Here is a 17601-nt window from a genome sequence, read left to right on the forward strand (position 1 = left end):
TAGGAACAAAGGGCTAGCTCACTCGCTAGCCATGTCCCTGTGCTAGGTAGCTGGCTAGTTTAGGAACAAAGGGCTAGCTCACTAGCTAGCCATGTCCCTGTGCTAGGTAGCTGGCTAGTTTAGGAACAAAGGGCTAGCTCAGCTAACTAGCATGTTAGCTAACGTTAGCTAGCTAGCCTTTGTTAGTTAGTGCTAGTGCCTGTTATGCTAGCTAGACTGAGTCACTTGTTTAGAAAGGAGCTTCTGCTAAACGACTAACGTTAATGTAATATAAACAGCACAGATGGTATAAAGATCAGCTTACCCCAAAGCAAAGCAGAATGCTTGGCGGTGGTGTGAATCTGGTACGTCGTTCGCGTTCGCTTGGTAGCAACTGGCTTTGCTGATACAGTCATCTCTGTATCACAGGTCATCAAGAATAAACTCCGTGTACGAACGAGTCCTGCTCTGCTGGAGTTTTAGATGCTCTTCAAACTCTTTCCATGTCATGGATGCCATCCCCGTCTTCTCTTTAGCAAACGCTGGAGCATCCATGGTTAAACTTGGGACAGTAAAATAATTGAATGTAAACAGCCGGCGTGTTGGTGAAGGGTGGGGGCGGAGAACCCGGAAGCAATAGCCAATGAAACCAAATCATGCTAATCGATCTGCCCGCCCCCAAGCCCGGCTCGAAATCAGCTAAAAACGAGCTTAGTTTGCAGACTAATTAAACGTATTTCGTGACCCTAAAACTGTTGTCTGTTATAGTAAGTAGGTTCTTCACAACTTCAACTTTGGTAATACACCAAAAAACAAAAAACGAAAAAAAACGTTTTTTTATATATTTTGCCCTCTAGCGCATTTCGGGGTTTGCCGAGTTGCGGACCAAATCACCAGCCGCTGTCACATTTAATTGCCAATAATATGTCATGTTTCAAATGAACCTAAGACATGTTTAAGCTTCTTAAAATAAAAAAAGGCAAATATGAAATGAGTGACTTGGTAAAATTTGTTTAGATTTATTTGTGTTCCCTGTGAGGAATGTCAGGCTGAATGGTCGGCCCTCACACATTTTCACCTCACCAAATCTGGCCCTCTTTGCAAAAAGTTTGGACACCCCTGATGTAGAGAGAAAAGAGCAGCGGCCCAAGGACAGAGCCTAGCGGAACACCAAAGTTGACTGTGGAACGATCAGATAGAGAGTTTTTGTATGAGACACGCTGAGTTTGATTAGCTAAGTATGAGGTGAACCATAAAAGTACAGAGTTGCGGATGCCGAGGTATGTTGATAGACGGTTTAGCAGAATGGTGTGGTCGACTGTATCAAAGGCTGCACTTCACAATCAAGATTACGTTTTTTGAGCAGAGGTTTAATGACAGCATATTTGAATGAGGAGGGTACAATACCAGAAGGGAGAGAGGTGTTCATGATGTTAAGAAGATGAGGGTCAAGTGTAGATAGAAGGACACAGTGTCGAACTGAGAGAAGGTGGTTGTGGTCTCCCTTGATGAATTCACAGACAGCCCCAGCTCCATCATGCAAAGTGAGTAGTCGGCGGCAGGATCAGTAGCCTTCATGGGTAGAGAATTGCTAATCTGACTTCTGATGGTGGCAACCAGTTGAGCAGTTGTGGAAGTGTCAATGTGCTATACGTATCCATCGGAGGCAGATCTAAGGATGGATGGACAATTTGAAATTTAATGAGATAGTGATCTGAAAGCGTAGATAGATAGGACAAGAAGTTCGAAAATTAATCCAGGAAGGCAGAATAGGGACCAGAAGGGGCGATAGACTATGATTAGGTAGAATGGGAAGACTAGAGTGAAAGGGACGTATAATGATGATCTCGCAGGATAATAGTTTGATTTTCAGGTCAGGGGAGAGGCTGAGAGATGAGTCGTGTCTCAACCCAACACCCTGCCTTTTTTAGATGTCCAGGCGACATGCAAGCTTGTGTAGTTCATCAGAGATGCCTCAATTAGGGGGAGTTCATCATGAGGCCTCAACCATGTTTCACACAATCCCATAATGTCAATTTTATGTTTGAGTATTAAATCATTGATAAGCAGAGATTTGGTGGCAAGAGACCTGATGTTTATGAATCCAAGTTGTATGTGATTACTAATGGTAATGGGGATGTCAGCAGTGAGAACGGTTTTAATTTTAATTAGATTACTATGTGTTCTGGGAGGCAGAGGGTGGAGTTGGAGGGAAGGGGTGCACAATCTAACATTAGATATGACGGGGATGAAATGGACAGGTGGAGGGACAGAGGAAAGAGAAGGTGTGTCATCGGGAGCAGAGTCAGGCTGTCCACTTGTTACGGTGAGAGAGGGTGGAGCTGATGTAGTCCGAGGTGTGGGTATATGTAGACTCCAACGTCGGAACAAAATAATCTAAAGTACATTTAAAACACATGACAAGGACATAAATTAAAGATCATCTGCGGCAAAGAGGTGAGTTTTAAGATGTGCTCTGATGCATTGCATTCTGGACAAAATGCAACCCTAAATAGCTTGAGAAACTATTATATGAATCAAGCTTATAATGCTGATTTCTTAGAAACCAGTTTTTTTAAGGCATTATGAACCTCAGACACAGGCAAAAACTGGAATTGGCTATCCACGGATTTACCTGAAAAAGGTAAAGCATAGTCAACTTCATCATTATTTGCTTTATTCTGACAAGATGATTCAAATAAGAAACCAGCAGAAATAAAATGTTCATTAAAACAATTTAGCATGGCTGACTTGTCAAAGTACACGAGTCTTTGACAATATTGGGTGGGAAGTTACAAGAGGAATCATGACCAGAAGTGGATTTAATTACTTAGGTACATTGATTACAGAGCTGTATAAAATTGAGCCAGTCAGCCTTAGTTTTGCTTGTTCTTGCTCTAGCCCAGGCAACATCCTTTTCTCTGAGAAAACTAGACAACTCGGGAGAAAACCAAGGATTATTTCAACCTTTTACTCTGAATTTGTGAAAGGGAGCATGTTTGTTTACAATACTCAAAAAAATCTTTAAAAAGTTCCAGGCCAGCTGTACATCATCAATGAGGGGGGTTCTGTCCCACTCAAAATAAAACAAATCATTAAGAAAAGCTTGGTCACTAAAATGTTTAAAATCTCTTTTAAGGAGAAGTCGAGGCTTTACCTTGGGAGGCTTTGACGGTCTAACTGCTGCTTAGACCTGGTCCAGGGCGATATCCTAGAGATAACGCCCTGTTACTGTCAATGCAATTTACCTATGAATGCGCTTCCTCGGCCCGCTCGTCCGAGTCTACAGACAAAACCGTTTCCTTACTCACCAAAGTGAAAACATTGTTGGAAAGATGAAAGCCTTTTCTCCGAGATCGCTACAGTTTGTAGTCCCCCACCTTTCAAATAAAAGGCAAATTTGTACACTTAAATGTCTAATATCCACAGCGCATCGACTGTCTTCTTCTACCGGCGATTCGGCACTCTCCGCTTTGTTTAGCCTACTCACTGCTGCTGCCCATGTTGGGGATGATGCATTACATCTTAAATGGTGTTGAGAGACTCGCGTTGAGGAATCTGATTAGCGGGAGAACGTTTACGCTGAGTTATTAACTATGGCAAATTTTAAACTTTAAAACATGTAAATAAAACCTAAATAATAGGCATGTAACGGTATCAAAAACTCACGGTATGGTAATATCACAGTATCAAGGTCCACGGTACGGTATATTACGGGTATTAAACAGTTTTAAAACACAAACTTTAAAGAGGAAGAAGATTTGTACTTTGGAAAAGACACCATAGGATTTATTAAACACACTTGTGTACAGTTTTTTTCTTTTAGTTTAAAGTGCTTCTGCTTTTTTTACAATTTCAAAACATAAAAATATGATTTTAATTTAAAATATATATATATATATTGCAGCAGCTGGATCTTGTAAACAAAAGTCAACAACACTCACAGTGTTTGTTTTCTACACATCAGTGTTTGTTTTCTAACTTATCTGATGAGCAGAGGGTGCAATCACAATAACATCTGCATCTTCAGGCCAAAAACAGGCCACTCTCACAGTGGAACATCAGTGCTTTAGTAGAACAGTGCTTTCTTAGCTCCCTTTGCTACATAGTAGGCTTGACAAAGGTCAACATATACTGTATATCTCACAAACAAGGAAATCTCACAAACAAGGAAATAAACTCTGACCCTGCAATCAAATAAATCAAGAGGGACTGTATCATCCCCAGTAGTGGTCTTCATCAGCTCTGGTCAAACCCAGACATAGGCCTACAATAGCCCTCAGGCATCATAATCATGTCAAAAATTAAATGTGACACTGTCACACAAGTAACAGCAGGTCAAAGTAAACGTAGCTGTGTGTGGCTCTATTACTCACTCACACGTCATCAGTGTGTCTGTGACACTCACTCCTCAGACATTTTTTTTCAAGAATATGAGCATGTCCACATTTTCAGGTAGAAGCTGGGACCTTTGGGCAATTACAATGTCTTCTGCTGTAGAAAAAACTCTCTTGCTTGGTACTGAGGTTGCTGGCACAGAGAGATATTCTCTGGCGAGGGGCGTCAGCAGTGGGTAAAACTGAGCATTCTCTCTCCACCACTGAAGAGGAGATTCAGTTAGAGTGATGGGGGGGGCTCTGCAGTACAAATCCATTTCAGCATGGATGTCCAATCGTGGCTGGTCTGACACTTCTTCAGGGAAAGTACGTCCAAGGAGATCTTGGAGTGCGGTCTTCTTGGAAGGAGGAGCTTCCTCCACATCTCCGACAGCTCCATCAGGCTCGGGCTGAGCAGCTGGCGCTGGTCCTTCTGCTGCACCAGGGTTCTTTAGAAGCAAACAGAGGGAGAAAAAAAAATCACACTCAGTGAATGGAATAAGTAACCAACTAGCTACACACACACACACACACACCTAAACAAGACAGACGCACAGACACACGCACACACAGACAGAAGGAATATTTTGTTAAACTTAAATATCCTACCCGGTTCTGCATCTGCATGGCTTTCACCTTCAGCCCGTTAAAAACTTCATCCCTCTGCTCGTGGGTCACCTGGGGCAGACTCTTGAACCGGGGGTCCAAGGCAGTGCTTTCGAGTAAGAAGGTGTTTTGCTGTCTATTCTGTCCCCATCACACGTATCAGTGTGCAACTTCAACAGATAGCGAACATAAATGATGAAATGAATCCTCAGACGCAGGAGTAAAGTTGACCTTTTACTGTAGTTGTCTTCAGAACACATTTGTTCTCATTGTAGTATTGTAAAACTGGAAGAATAAACATGAAATAGACACAATTACAACGTGTAATGTGTGTACAATCTGCTGTTTACATCGGCATATATAGCTAACAGCTTATTAGCTAGCCTGACAGAGAAATAGCTAGATAAAAGTTTGAAATACTTATGAAGTTAAATTCAAACTAAGCATGTCAAAATAGCTTTATACACTTCTGTTATGAAAGAAAGAAATGTAAACTTAGAACCAAAGCCTTTTCCAGGGCTAGAACGAGAAAGAATGTTTTCAGTGTGAGAAAAGCTGCTGCTGGCACACGTTGCTAGTACCTTCTGCCTTCACTACACTTCCTTAGTTACAGGTGTCATGTGACCAAGCTCCACCAATAGGAAAATTATCAGCAAATAAATACAGGGATTATTGAATTACAATGGCTCAAAACACAGGAATACTATACAACTAAAAATAATGCCATGACACTCCCCGTCTGGTACGTGGGAACGTGCCACTATGACTATGCTAATGAACTAAGAATAATCAGTCCCTTGGAGACATGAGAAGCACTGTCTCAGATATTGGTCTCAAGAGGTTTTTGGCTGTCCCATGTCTGGTAACTTTAACTTCGACTCTTCTGACCTTCCCATCCATATCCGGGAATGTCTTGCTGATGAGTCCCATGGGCCAGTCATTGCGCTTCGCTTGAGCATCCTTGAGTAGGACCAAGTCCCCTACTTTGAGGTTTGGACGTTCCTTTTGCCATTTGCTACGACTCTGTAGTGTTGCGAGGTATTCCCGTCTCCATCAACACCAAAGGTATTAGCAAGGTGCTGGACCTGTTTCCACTGCTGTCTGTGAAGGTCTGCATCACTGAAATTTCCTGGAGGAGGAAATGGAGTGCACACCTTCTGAGTAAGAAGTGCAGCAGGTGTCAGAAGAAAAGGAGCATCTGGATCCATAGAGATAGAGGTGAGAGGTCTCGCGTTGATTATGGCTGTGACTTCTGCCATAAGGGTCGACAGCACTTCGTGAGTCAGGCGAGAAGGGCAGTTCTGGAGCAGCATGGAGTCGAGTATGCGTCTTGATATCCCTATCATTCTTTCCCAGGAACCTCCCATGTGGGATGAATGAGGCGCGTTGAAGACCCATTTGCAGCCTTCTCCTCCCAGGTATTTCCTGATGCTCGGCATGTTTGAGTCAGTCTGCAGTATGCCCAGCTTTCCGCATGCACCCACGAAGTTTGTGCCACAATCCGATCAAATCTGCTTGGCAGGTCCTCGCAGACCAAAGAATCTGCGGAGTGCATTAATAAAGCTTGATGTGTCCATTGACTCAACCAACTCAATATGGACAGCTCGTGTGCTTAAGCACGTGAAGAGAACAGCCCATCTTTTGCCATTTGCCAGTCCTCCTCTTGTGCGTCTTGCGACCACAGAACAGGGGCCGAAGACGTCTAGGCCCACATAAGTGAATGGGGGCTCAGCACTCAGTCGATCAAGGGGCAGGTCGGCCATTCTCTGTTCAGTCACTCTGCCTCTGAGCTTGTTGCATGTGACGCAGCTGTGAAGAATGCCTTTGATGAGTCGTCTTGCTCCTGTGATCCAATACCCCGCTGTGCGGACAGCGCCTTCGGTAAAGATCCGGCCTTGATGCATCACCCACTGGTGATGGTGTTCCACAAGCAGCCTTGCAATGTGGCTCCGTCCTGGTATGACAAGAGGGTGTTTTTCGTTGTACGGGAGATCTGACTGTCTGAGCCGTCCTCCTATCCTCAAGAGACCTCCGTCGTCACAGTAGGGATTGAGTTTGTTCAGAGGACTACTCCTTGGAATGTCCCTTCCACTTTTTATACAAACAAGTTCATCCTTGTAAACCTCTCCTTGCACACATTTGATGATGACAAGTTCAGCTTTTGACAACTCTTCAGCTGTGCGAGGCTGCTTGCAGTGGTGCCATGAACTGCAAGTTTGATCCTGGTACTTGCTTGTAGTCTTACAAGATTCGACGACATGAATGAGTGAGCTTATGGCACTCAATAGTCTCTTCCATGAGGAGAAGCGCTCGAATCTGTGAGATCCAAGCTGGGTTCCATCGCTGGACAGGTTGGTGATGTGTGTCCGTACTTCTTTGTCCGAGTCAGGTTTGATGAGGTCGAAGGCTTCAGATGCACGTGGTTCCTCTGCTTGAACCAGAAACACTGGGCCTTTAAGCCAGACTGACTCATTCAAGCGGGCTGCTGGAACAGACCGTGTGCCAAGGTCCGCTGGGTTTCGGTTCGTGGAGATGTAGTGCCACTGATTTGGATTGGAAGACCTCCGTATCCGTTGTACTCTGTTGCTCACATATACATAGAACCTTCTTGTCTGGTTGCTTATGTATCCTAGGACGACTCGGCTATCTGAGTAGAACTCAATAGCATCCAATGCTACGTCTAGCTCGCTTGTGACTAGCTCGGCGACTTCTACAGCCAACACAGCAGCTCCTAGTTCTAACCGTGGGATGGTGTGAGCTGACTGGGGGGCTAGCTTTGCTTTCCCAAGCACGAATCCTACATGACATTTTTGGTAGGCATCAATGACTTGGAGATAGGCGACTGCTGCGATAGCCTTCTCTGGGCATCTGAAAACACATGCAGCTCCTTTCTGATGGCTGTTGAGAGCGTAGCAGCAGAGTAGGGTCTTGGGATCTCCAAGTGTCTGAGATCTTGAAGAGAGCTTCTCCAAGCATCCCACTCATCTTCCCTTTCTGGAGGAAGAGGAGTGTCCCAATCTGAGGCTTCATTTGTCAGCTCGCGTAGCAGGATCTTTCCCTGTATGGTTACAGGCGCAACAAACCCAAGTGGATCGAAGAGGCCGTTGATAGTAGCTAGAACGCCTCTCCGGGTGAAGGGCTTTGTGGATCCTGCTACTTGAAACGTGAAGACATCTTCCTTAAGATCCCAACTCAACCCGAGGCTCCTTTGAATGGGAGTGGGATCGACATCCATGTTTAGGTCCTTGAGTCCCTTTGCTCGGTCCTCTGGAGGGAATGCCTCCATGACTTCCTGGCTGTTGGAAGCAACTTTGTGAAGTCGCAGGTTTGACACAGCGAGCATCTCCTGTGTCCTCTTCAGGAGATCGATGGCTTCATGTGCGGTAGGTCTTGACAGAAGTCCATCATCCACATAAAACTCTCGATGAACTGCTTTGCATCAGATCCATAGTCATCTTCGCCGTGAGCTGCAGCACGTCGAAGCCCATGTATTGCCACCGCAGGAGAGGGACTGTTCCCAAATACATGAACCTTCATGCGGTACTCACGTATGTCTTTGTTGAGGTCGTTGTCCGTGTACCAAAGGAACCGGAGGAAGTCCCTATGGTCGTCTCTCACTACGAAGCTGTGGAACATTTGCTCAATGTCCACAGTGGCAGCGATCAGCTCCCTCCTGAATCGTATCAGTACGCCCAAGAGGCTGTTGTTTAGGTCCGGACCAGACAGAAGAACATCGTTCAGTGACATGCCTTTCCACTTTGCACTGGAATCAAAAACGACACAAATCTGGCCAGGCTTCTGAGGGTGATAAACCCCAAAGGTCGGTAAGTACCAACATTCCCGTCCGTTCTCCAGTGGAGGAGCTTGCTCAGCATGATCACGGTCGAAGATGTTCTTCATAAACACGACAAAGTGACTCTTCACATCAGGCTTCTTCTCCAGAGTGCGTTGAAGAGAGGTAAGTCGCGTCATGGCCTGGTCACGGTTGTGTGAGAGCTGCTGACGTGGTGTTCTAAATGGCAGTGGTGCCACCCAGCTGTTGCAGTCATCCATAAACATTTCCTTGTCCATGAGCTCCAAGAACAGTCTGTCTTCAATAGAGAGCCCAATCTTATTGTCATCCCCAGACGTGTTAAAGATGGTGTTCCCTAGGTTGCATTCTTGGATATCACAGAGGCCCGGCACTTGGGCTGCTTGATGAGATGGCTCATGAACGTATTGCTCCTTCACCTGAATCTTGTTCGGACATGGGCTGAAGAATGAAGGGCGTTGGTTCTCGAGCACATTCGTGTGGTAGGTTCGAATGACTGAAGGCTTGTGGGCTGCGTCTAAGCACACTTCTCCTATCAGGACCCACGCCAGGTCAAGTCGCTGAGCGTAGGGGGCGTCGTTTGGACCATTCCGTTGCTCCCGCACCTTGTGAACTCTAAGGATGTCACGGCCCAACAAGAGAAGGATCTGTGCTTCAGGATCCAATGGTGGTATGTTGTAAGCTATTGGCTTAAGGTGGGAGTGATGTAGCGCTGATTCTGGTGTCGGTATCTCAGCTCTGTTGGATGGAATGTTGTTACACTCTATCAGTGTTGGCAGTGTCACTGTTGTAGCTCCATCCACAGTTTGCACCTTGAAGCCTGTGGCTCTTCTTCCCGCCATCTGAGTCGTACCTGCACACGTACGAAGTGTGAATGATGTACCTGGCCCTTTGATGTGGAACATATCAAAGAACTCGGAGCGTGCCAGTGACCGATTGCTTTGGTCATCAAGCACAACATAAGCCTTTGTGGCTCTCTCTGGGTGCGCTTCCGGGAATATTTTCACCAGGCAAATCTTCGAGCAGGATCTGCCGCTTTGACCTCCGCCACATACTTCAGTACATTTGGAGATGACTGCAGGTTGTTCTGATTCGCTCTCTTCCCCTGCTTCTCCCTCCCCGCCATGCTCAGATAGACTTGATGGCGAAGGATGTGGATGAAGAGCTGAGATGTGTCTGGTACTCTCACACTCCTTGCACTTAACATCTACAGTGCAGTTCTTGGCTAGGTGAGAGGTTGTGGAACAGTTGTGAGCAGATACCATTTTCCTTGAGGAAGGCCTTGCGCTCTTCAATGGGCTTGTTTCTGAATTCTCTGCAGCGTGTTAAGGTGTGTGGCTTTTTATGTAGAGGGCACAGCTTTTTGACATCGCCTGCTGTTGTGCCTGAACCCTCTTGCGCACTCTTCTCTTGAGAGACATCAGTCTTATGTGCAGAGACCATGCTCTTGCCTTGTTTCATGTGTGGTAGCTCTGATTTCAACAGACCTTTGTTGCTTGTTGATAGTCTGAAGCTTGGGTCGTTGCGAGCGCGTGCCTCTCTGGAGATGAAATCACAGAAGAAAGTGAAGGGGGGAAAGGATACTTGCTTCTCTGCTTTGAACCTGGAACCCTGCGAGATCCACTTCTCCTGGAGATTGTAAGGTAACTTCTCTACAATGGGTAATATACCGCGTGCTGTATCGAGATAGTTCAGACCAGACAGATAACCCTCAAACTTGGCCGATTCCACTTCCTGGAGAAGGTCACTGAGCTCTCTCAGCTTCACAGGATCTTTGTTACTGATCTTTAGAAAGTTCTCCAGTCTGTCAAAGAGAGACATTTCAATGACCTCAGGAGACCCGAAGCATTCTTCTAAACGTTCCCACGCTTTTTGTATGCCGAGCACTGGATGGCTTACGTGCACTGCTCTTATTCTTTTTACGTGCTTTGCAGATTCGCTCCCTAACCACTTAATCAGGAGATCCATCTCCTCATCAGCACCGAGCAGCAGTCCGCCTATGGCGTTCCTAAAGGATGACTTCCAAGCCCAATAATTTTCAGGCAAGTCGTCGAACTTGTTGAAACCAGAGGCTATCAGATCTCTACGTGCAAGGTATCTGGCTACATCGCTGACGTTGGCAGTGTCACCGGTGACTGTAGGTTTGTATGCTGAGCTCTGAGGTCTGCTTCGTGTGGGCTGCGCTGGTAAATGTTGGTTAGGTGTCATTATCTCTGGCCTTCTAGATTGTGGTGGTGGAGAACTGTCCTCGTGTTTCACGCTGGAGGAACGATATCTTTCATATGCACCGATGAGGTGGTGTCTGGTTGGTGAGGGAGGTCTCAGTATGTGTACTGTTGGCTCTAGATTGGCTATCATCATAATCTCAGATTCCTTCTTTGCATAGTTGGCGCGTGCACGTGCTGTTTCTAGTTTGATACGCGCACGTGTGGATGCTCTACTTGCGGCTGTGCCATCAGAGTTCTTAGATTTGAAAGAGGCTTCTGACCTTGTCTCCAAAAGGTTTTCTTCCTCTTGTTGTTTGTCTCTTACCAGCTGTTCTGGGTCCATCGTGTATGTTTACTGCCTTTTCCTGGCGTGAGCAACAATGATGGTGAGGCGCTGAAGATCTTCTTGTGTTGATCTGCCCGCTGAGTGGTTGGTTTTTTACTATTCTGTCCCCATCACACGTATCAGTGTGCAACTTCAACAGATAGCGAACATAAATGATGAAATTAATCCTCAGACGCAGGAGTAAAGTTGACCTTTTACTGTAGTTGTCTTCAGAACACATTTGTACTCATTGTAGTATTGTAAAACTGGAAGAATAAACATGAAATAGACACAATTACAACGTGGTATGTGTGTACAATCTGCTGTTTACATCGGCATATATAGCTAACAGCTTATTAGCTAGCCTGACAGAGAAATAGCTAGATAAAAGTTCGAAATACTTATGAAGTTAAATTCAAACTAAGCATGTCAAAATAGCTTTATACACTTCTGTTATGAAAGAAAGAAATGTAAACTTACAACCAAAGCCTTTTCCAGGGCTAGAACAGGAAAGAATGTTTTCAGTGTGAGAAAAGCTGCTGCTGGCACACGTTGCTAGTGCCTTCTGCCTTCACTACACTTCCTTAGTTACAGGTGTCATGTGACCAAGCTCCACCAATAGGAAAATTATCAGCAAATAAATACAGGGATTATTGAATTGCAATGGCTCAAAACACAGGAATACTATACAACTAAAAAGTATGCCATGACACTGTCCTTGGTATCGCCCTTTCAAGTCCCCCAGTATGGCAGTCTTCACTTGGCTCACTGTGGTGGAGTCCTCATCACTCGGTGCCATGCTCTGTTCGATCATGTGCTTGAGGGGCACAATGAGGGAGACTGTAGGTTGAGACTCATCGCAGAGCACAGTGGTTGCTTTTTTCAGCGGTGTGAGAAGTTCTACAAGCTCCTCTGCATCTGTGATGTCAGCTGGGTTCAGTGTATCTACATCACATGCGTTGCGTCTTACTTCATCACTCAGTAGAGCTGCAGCGATTGCTTGTTGCTGCTCCAGGTAGCGGTCTAGCAGGTCGAGTGAGCTGTTCCATCGTGTGACAACATCCATGATGAGCTTGTGCTGTGGCAGGGTTAACAGTTTCTGTTTGCTGGCCAGCAGAGCTGTTGCTGTAGAGCTGCGGTGGAAAAACGCTACTACACGCCTCACTCTACCTAGAAGTCGGGCGACACGGGCTTGCTTCAAACCTGCTTGTGACGCGAGGTTTGGTGTGTGGGCAAAGCACTTGATGTGTGGGGCTAGACTCCCACCAACCTCCCTCACAGCAACATCGATGTTTCTGGCATTGTCTGTTGTGATAGCAATGCCATCGCGAGTTTGGATCTCCCATTCCAAGAGAGCTGCTTTCAGGACTTCAGCTATGTTGGATCCCGTGTGTGATTCGAAAAGTGGCCGTGTCTGTAGGACGAAACTTTTCATTTCCCATTCGCTGGTCATGGTATGAGCTGTGACTGTGATATAGCTCTGGGTTGCTCGTGACGTCCACCCGTCTGTGGTTATGGAGATAGACTCTGCTTCTTTCATGCACCGTTTAACTTTAACTTTAGCCTCTTCATACAGACTTGGCATCACTGTGCGACTGAAGTAGGGGCGTGAAGGGATCGCATATCTTGGCTCGAGTGTGTTTACAAGCTTTTTGAACCCTTTGTTCTCCACTGTCGAAAAAGGCTTCAGATCTTCGGCTATGTATTCACCAAAACACCGTGTAATTTTCAGAGCCCTTGGACTTTTCCTGTCGAGAGGTGCCCCTAACGTCACATCCAGGGTTTTCTGGCTTGGGCCTGGCCGAGTAATCTTTTTCCCCAGGGTTTTGCTCACAGATGGCGAGGCGTCTTGTCGTGCGCGCATTTCTGGGTGGTGAATGGTCAAATGGCTTCTCATATTGGATGTATTTCCAAAGGCATAGGAAACCGTTGTCCAGCAATGTTTGCACAGTGTTTGCTGCTTGTCTGTTTTCTTTTCCCCTTTGTCATTTTCTAAAATGGGGAAGCCAAAATGTTGCCACACTTCAGCTTTAAAATTAGGTGGAGCATCCTCAATCTCAGGCTCGGGCTCATTACTATTTCGGTCGCGTGACTCGCGTCTCTTCGCTGACATTTTTAAGCTACCCGCTAGCTCTGGCTGGCTAAGTTAAACTCTCTGTAACCCGGATGACAAAGTGCGCGCGCAGTGCTTGGCTTGCGCGCAAAGGATGATGGATGTCTCTCCTCTATGGGGATTGCGCATAAAAACACTTTGTGATCAGTCCAGAACAGTGAGTTTAGCCTACGGTTTTACCGAGCCAGTCCCAAGGTTACCGCGTAACCAAAAAATACCGCGGTAACCGTAATACGTCGCACAGTGATGCCAAGTCTGTATGAAGAGGCTAAAGTTAAAGTTAAACGGTGCATGAAAGAAGCAGAGTCTATCTCCATAACCACAGACGGGTGGACGTCACGAGCAACCCAGAGCTATATCACAGTCACAGCTCATCCAGGGTTTTCTGGCTTGGGCCTGGCCGAGTAATCTTTTTCCCCAGGGTTTTGCTCACAGATGGCGAGGCGTCTTGTCGTGCGCGCATTTCTGGGTGGTGAATGGTCAAATGGCTTCTCATATTGGATGTATTTCCAAAGGCATAGGAAACCGTTGTCCAGCAATGTTTGCACAGTGTTTGCTGCTTGTCTGTTTTCTTTTCCCCTTTGTCATTTTCTAAAATGGGGAAGCCAAAATGTTGCCACACTTCAGCTTTAAAATTAGGTGGAGCATCCTCAATCTCAGGCTCGGGCTCATTACTATTTCGGTCGCGTGACTCGCGTCTCTTCGCTGACATTTTTAAGCTACCCGCTAGCTCTGGCTGGCTAAGTTAAACTCTCTGTAACCCGGATGACAAAGTGCGCGCGCAGTGCTTGGCTTGCGCGCAAAGGATGATGGATGTCTCTCCTCTATGGGGATTGCGCATAAAAACACTTTGTGATCAGTCCAGAACAGTGAGTTTAGCCTACGGTTTTACCGAGCCAGTCCCAAGGTTACCGCGTAACCAAAAAATACCGCGGTAACCGTAATACCGCGGTTACCGTTACATGCCTAGTAAATAATGTAATGTAATGTAATGCATCATCCCCAACATGGGCGGCAACAGTCATAGGTAAATTGCATTGACAGTAACAGGGCGTAATCTGTAGGATATCGCCCTGGACCAGGTCTAACTGCCGCTATAACACAGTGGTCACTCAGATAATTTGCTAAGACACCTCTCCTGAGAACTGAGGGGCATTCGTTAGAATTAAATCAAGTAAAGTTGATCTCTCAGGACGTTTAATATTTGGTCGGGTTGGACTATCAATTAGCTGAGTAAAGTTAAACGAGTCACCGACAGATTTTAGACCATCTGATGCTGTGGTCAGCCAATCAAAGTTTAAGCCCCCAACAAGGAGAAGCTCATCTGATTCCGACTAGAGCATTGTTAAATGTTGGGCTAGCGAGGACAATGCTTCATTAATGGCTGAGGGTAGTCTATAACATCCAATGACAGTAAGAGACTGACTTTGAGCAAGCTCAATTTTCAGGGCAAGGGGTTCAAATTGCTTGCTAATGGACACACATATTGCTAATATAACACGGTCGACTTTATTTTATTTTTTGTATAAATGGCTATACCACCGGCCTTTCTGGGGCGATCAGATCTAAAAACAGTGTAGCCCTTAATAATGTCTTGTTAGTGTAGCCCGTGGAATTTAGGGACACACCGGGCACAACTGCTTCTGGGGGAGTTCTTTATTTTTGTTCTCATAGAAAAATCAAGAGTGACAACAAGTTCCTCAAATTGGCAGGAAGAACAAAATTCAGTTGTCCCAAAACAATACGGCAGTGGGCTTCTGGTGAACACAATAAAAGAAACGCAGCAAACACACAATGCGTAAGCATACAGTAACTTACAGCAGTACATTAAAATCACTCTGGAAATGTCAACATGTATAGAGTCTGAGAAAGAAATCAAACACATCACTAACGAAGGCGGCCTTGCTTAGTTACCTCACTAGCAATGTTCTGTCTCCGGCATGGAGCTCCCAGTACGCCCGCCAACAATGTCAAATCCAACTAACAAAACATGGCATCGGGTCAAAATATCACATACTTAACTATAAACTCTTATAAACAAGATATTAACACCAGATGTACATTATTTTTTTATTAATTACCACAGATTATGCTGGATTCCGAAGATGTGCCTTTTACACAGCGATCAGTGCTCCTCACCAAAAGACCCTCTCTTACTGCGCAGGAAACTATCTCACTGCGCATGATACTGGAACATGCGACATCGCCCTCTAGTGGCGGCGGCCCAAATACCCACGCAATTACATGTGAAAATTAAAACAAAATACATTCGCTACAGAGCGTAACACCTGGGGAACACAGAATTATTATTTACCACCCGGTTACATTAGTAAGCCATGTTTCAGACAGAACCCAGATATCTGCATCCGTTCTATGGGCCCAGATTCTAATACATTTTTCAGCATGCTGCGAGCATTTATATGAATAACATCCAGGCCAAATATAGCTTTAAAATCATGCGGTGTACTAATAGAATAAAAGATAGGACCTGGGTTGGGATGAACATTTCCAGAGATAAATAATAAAAATAGAATCATACATCTCAGTTTGAACAGCTTTTCAAAACCGAAACGCACATAAGGCAGAGCAGTTCACTGGCACCAAAGGGTCCGCGAGACAAAGTCCTGGCATCTGCACATGCAGATTGGGCAAAGCGCTGGTAAGCAGACTGGGCAAAATCGCTGGAGAGTGTACCTTCACCGGTATACTCTCCCAACGAACGTCAGATTGCCGTTGTGCGTGTTGCTTGTGCGTGTTGTCTGCCTATTCTGCCCCCTCACTTTAAATTAGGCCTACAGCCCAAACTATTTTATATAGCCAACCTATCGAAATTGCAAGAACAACTCAAATATTGTCGAGAGGTGAGATCTTCAAGTCTTTGGTTTTTGTGCGTTTTGTCTGCTTATTCTGCCCTTAAATTACAGCCCAACATATTTTATGTAGCCAACCTATTGAAATTGCAAGAACAACCTAAATATTGGCGAGAGATGAGGTCTACGAGTCTCTAGAGAGACCATGTGTCTCTAGCCCACTCAGGGGCTGAGTTGTGGGGCCATGTGGTGGATAGTGGCGTGGGGGTGAGACTCCGCCCCCTCAGGTCAGAGCCAGTGTACCCCTCTCCGGGCCACCTACCTGACTCAACCGGTGAAGACCGTGTGTCTCTAGCCCACTCAGGGGCTGAGTTGTGGGGCCCGTGGCGTGGATAGTGGCGTGCTGGTTAGGCCCCGCCCCCTTGGGTCACAGCTAGTTGGGGACAGTACAGGGACCTCTGGGCAATTTCCATCCATCCAGAGCCCATCGGGGACAGTGTACCCCTCTCCGGGCCACCTACCTGACTCCACCATGAAGACCTCCGGGCAGTCTCCTTGCACCCACTGGTGAAGACTGTGTGTCTCTAGCTCAATCAGGGGCCGAGTTGTGGGGTCTGGCGTGAACAGTGTAGGCCGCACCGGGCTATCCACCTGCCTTCACCAGTGAAGACCGTGTGTCTCCAGCCCACTCAAGGGCTGAGTTGTGGTGTCCGTAGCATGTTCAGTGGCGTGGTGGCGAGACTCCTACCCCTTTGGTCAGAGCCAGTCGTGGACAGCGTAGGCCATGCCGTGCTACCCACCTGCCTTCACCAGTGAAGACTGTGTGTCTCTAGCCACCTCAAAGGCTGTGTTGTGAGGTCCGTGGCGTGGATAGTGGCGTGATGGCGAGACTCCGCCCCCTCCGGTCAGAGCAGGTCGGGGGCAGTGCACTGACATCCGGGCAATCTCCATGCACCCAACAGTGAAGACCGTGTGTTTGTAGCTCACTCAGGGGCTGAGATGTGGGGACAGTGGCGTGGATAGTGGCGTTGTGACGAGACTCCGCCCCCTCGGGTCAGAGCCGGTCTAGGACAGTGTACTGCTCCCCGGACCACCCACATGCACCCAACAGTGAAAACTGCGTCTTTAGCCAACTCAGGGTCTGAGATGTGGGGACGGTGGCGTGGATAGTGGCGTGGTGGCGAGACTCCGCCCCCTCAGGTCAGAGGTTGTGGGGGGGCAGGTCAGTGATTGCCAGGACATCCCCATGCACCCCTCATTGGAGACCATGTGTCTATAGCCCACCCCGGGCGGAGCAGTAGCTGTGGAGGTGTTGTATGGAAGTTGAGGTTAGAAGCAGTAGCAGTGAAAAGCAGTAGGTGTTTGTTATAAGTA

This window comes from Borostomias antarcticus, assembly GCF_949987555.1.
Source record: "Borostomias antarcticus genome assembly, chromosome: 14".
Taxonomy (NCBI): domain Eukaryota; kingdom Metazoa; phylum Chordata; class Actinopteri; order Stomiiformes; family Stomiidae; genus Borostomias; species Borostomias antarcticus.